The following is a 4345-nucleotide window of genomic DNA, read 5'->3' on the forward strand; positions in this document are numbered from 1 at the left end:
CATTCTTGAGGAGATATCAGAAGGACAAGTAATTAACATATGTAATGAACATCCACAAGAGAAAAAAGTTATATGTTGGTATTTCCTACATTAATTGTACTTAGTAAATTGATCTCCCTCATATTTGTTAACAACCTCAAAATAAAAAGGCTAAGATCCATATTTGATGGCTGCTATTGTGTAATGATCATCACACATAATAACATGTCTAATTGGTAGGTAACAATAATCAGATGTATCAATTATAAAACTCTTAGGGGTGTTTGATACAGGGAAATAAAAGCAGGGAAAAGGAGATTCCTTTTCTCTGGTTTGGTTAATACAAAAATTAAGGAATTGAGAAATAAACCAATTCATTATCCATAAAATCTATTCCTTATTTTTAAGAAAGAAAAGGAGAGAGAATAAAAGTCAACATCGAGAATCAGAACAAAAAAAGCGGAGAAATCAATCTTTCCCTGCTTTCAAACCCCAGTACGTGCATCGATCCAGATTTTTTCAAACGTGCGACTGAATTTTCATGCAATCAACCCAGGTAAGTGATCAAAATCAATCTTGTTTGCCCGTAAGTGATCAAAATCAATATTGTTTGCCCTATATAGGCTGACACATATGATCTGTTGGTTTTTAGTTCAAAAAATTGTTTCATAAACTAGAAAAATATGGCAACGAAAGACTTTACTTTTGAAATAACATAAACATTTTATACCCACCAAGGATCTTCTTGCAAGTTATATAAAGATTTAAATACCAACCAAAGAAAGGATGAAGAAATAACAACCTTTGTAATTCTTTGGGTCCTCTTGGGAGGCTTAGAAGTTGATGAAGAATGTGGAACCTTTAAGACACCAACAATGACTCAACTTGATGTAGATGCTAGTCCAAAACTCTTAAACCCTTAAGCTTTAAGTTCATAACCAATATGAACTTAAAGAGGGCATGAATATGCAATTGTTCTTCAAGTTTTCTAACCAAAACTAGAGAGAAAGGGAGAGGAGAATGAGGATTCGGCCATTTTCCTTAAGCAAAAGAATGAATCAACTATCCAAATTGAAATTATTAACCATTAGGTCTTAACACTTTAAGCACATATGTCCCCGTGTCATAAACACGTCTACCATGCTTCATTTCTTTTGAATAAACTAATTAAAAGCCCATAACCCCTTTTCCTTTATCTATTTTTGGAATTTTATAAATAAAAGGGAAGAGTTTGTTTAAATTTTATAAACTCAAGTTTTATAAAATATAAACTTTGTCTTTTGAGTAAAAGACAAAAGGGTTTCAACTAGTCCAAAAAGTTGTACACAACTTATTAATTCATACATTATGAATTATGTAATATTACTTGCTAATGAAAATTATTATTTCCATGAAATAAATAATTTCCAATTTAATTATAAGAGTTTTGTTGAATATTTATTAAAATCAATTTCTAATAAATAATCAACTGTATCAAGTTGTTGTTAGTGTGACCCATTAGTATCATATGTTAATTAGTAATATCACTTTAGTATGACTCTTGAGCATACTAGACCTTTCAATCTCCCACTTGTGTAAGACTCATATTAGACTGATATAGACAGTGGTGAACATCTAGCAACATTTCATTGCCCCAACAACATACGATATTTGTGCCATTCTATCAACGCCCAATTCCCAAAAAGCTCAAAGTTACAATTGGTGTATAAGGTAAGTTTATCAGTTATCCGTTTGCTACAGACATCATGTTAAACATGAGATACAGATCACAATCAATCTCATTAGTTGTTCAACTTTTTGTAAGGCGCCTTAGATATCTAACTCTCAACACATAAGAGGAACAAATCCCATCTTGACTACATAATCCTCTTGCATAGTTCACACCATACCTAAAAATGGATTTTATAACGGCCCGATTAAGGAACAACATTTGACCATATCAAAGCATAGTACTCCATACACTTCAGTCCCACTATGTACCTCAGGTGTTAAGGATACAAAGATAGTACCCTTTTAAACAAGTATCATTTATGATAGAGATCCATGAGATGATCTTGATGTGTGTCAGTTCAATACTAGTTCTCTGATAAGTACCTATGAAACTTGTTTACAACCACTTGCCTACTTTCAACTAGTGAGATTCAACCAATCGAATTCATACTAGTCTTAATTTATAATTGCTCCCACAATTATAACCGGCTATGAACCTTTAGAATAATAACATTATTCATGGATTAAACATGTTAATATAGAACACAACAAGTATTAATGTGATGACTATATCCCAATATATCATAACATTATCTAATAGTTGTTGTTATAATGTTCCAATATCTAAATACTAAATCCAAATCAAAAACTCATTTCTAGAATAATAAAGTCTTATAGTTGAAGTGTGACCATTCATTCTTATATCAAAAGAATGACTTTATCAATGAATCTAACAAATTTAATTTGTGTGAATTCTGTGAATACTATCATCCCAACTTAACTTTACTCTAAGTATAGTTAAATATCTTGGAGAATATGATTGGTGCTCTTTCGTGACATTGAGTCTCTTAGCTAGATTAAGTATACTCTCAAAGTCACAAAGATTTTTATGTGATCCTAGAATGGCAGAAATCAACATAGTTTTTTAATGATTCCATTCATCTAATTGTAGGATTAGATGTCTAAGCCCATAACTATTATTCATATGTACTCGACCCGAGAGTGACATGGTCCATTTGGGTTGCATATCATCAGGATAATTTGTTAGGATGGACTTTTGAGAGAAGGTTATATATATATATATATATATATATATATATATATATATATATATATATATGATCTATTAATATATCATAAGTTCTAATATATTAATATGAAATCATATGTTTTAAATAGTATTGATCAAGAATTAATTTAGTCATCAAAAGAGACTAATTAAATCTATGGGGACTAATTATTGTAATTAGTTATATTTATATGTGTTGGGCTTATGATACATGTTGGACCAAGTTTATGTATGGATACATAAAGAGTTGGGTCACATGAACCATAGATCATAAAACCCATGGGTATGGATTTGGGTTATACCCATGACCCTTTGAATCCTACATATAAATAGGTGAGTACATAGCCAAAAACCTGACTTATGATCTTGGAGTTCATATGGATGGTTTTGGTGTACGAAGATTCTCTCTCAAATGTCTACCTTTGTCCATGATGTGTTGTGACTTCATTTGAGGCTTCCACACTATTGGGGCTAAGCTCTTAAGGCCAAATACATCAAGACTTCAAGCTACATAAAAGGTATGTTACCCTAACTAGTATCTTATATGGTTGATGTCAAATGCATGCTAGTTATAGGCTTAATGCCTTGGAAACCATTTGCATGTATAATTAGTGAAAACATAGATCCATTGTATTTAGGGTTGTATGTGCACCATAGGATGTTGTAGTATACAACAACCCATCAGTGTTATTGAAACATCCCAAAAATATGACCCAAAAATTTCGTTTTCAAATCATTATTAAAATCATATACCATCCGATGTCATAAGTAAAATCATAAATCATGTATCATAAAACATCATTGTATCTGTCTCAAATCAAAATCTCATACAAAACATCAGAGTAACTCCCAGGCTGTGACTCTGGTGTGTGCCATGCGATCATCCAGAGGCCTTCCCTTTACTAGTGGAAGTACCTGAAACCAAAACTGAAAACTGTAAGCACGAAGCTTAGTGAGCTCCCCCAAATTACGACATACTATACAATAACACATACTGGGCCTTGCCCACTGCATCGGGCCTCGCCCGACATCGGACCGAAGTCTGACATAAATTGGGCCTCGCCCACTGCATCGGGCCCCACCCGACATCGGACCGAAGTCCGGAATAACTTGGGCCCCGCCCACTGTGTGTCGGGCCCTGCCCGACATCGGACCTAAGTCTAGAATAAACTGAACATAACATAAACATGAACATATAACATAATCACATATACTGCATCGGGCTTGCCCGGCATCGAACCGGAGTCCGGAACATATAACACATATCATAAACATGCATGAATCACGAAGACATCAAGCATACATAACTACTTCTCGGGACTGCCCCGACATCGGACCGAAGTCCGGAAACTACTATCATCTAAACGGGTCGGCATTGTGGCCGTAGACCCGTTCCTACTGGAAGGAAACTCACCTCGTATGACTGATTGCTGAAAAGTTGGGTGAGGGGTCCTTATCTGCTGCTGCGGCGACTCTCCGGCTATAATTTCCATAACAACACTTAATCAAAAACTGATAATCCTTCTTAGGGTAAAATGACCATTTTACCCCTGATCAAAGTCAATGTCCTGGCCAAAGTCAACCTTA

Source organism: Lactuca virosa, chromosome 6, assembly GCF_052849685.1.
Source record: "Lactuca virosa cultivar CGN04683 chromosome 6, Lactuca_virosa_CGN04683_v6, whole genome shotgun sequence".
NCBI classification, from domain to species: domain Eukaryota; kingdom Viridiplantae; phylum Streptophyta; class Magnoliopsida; order Asterales; family Asteraceae; genus Lactuca; species Lactuca virosa.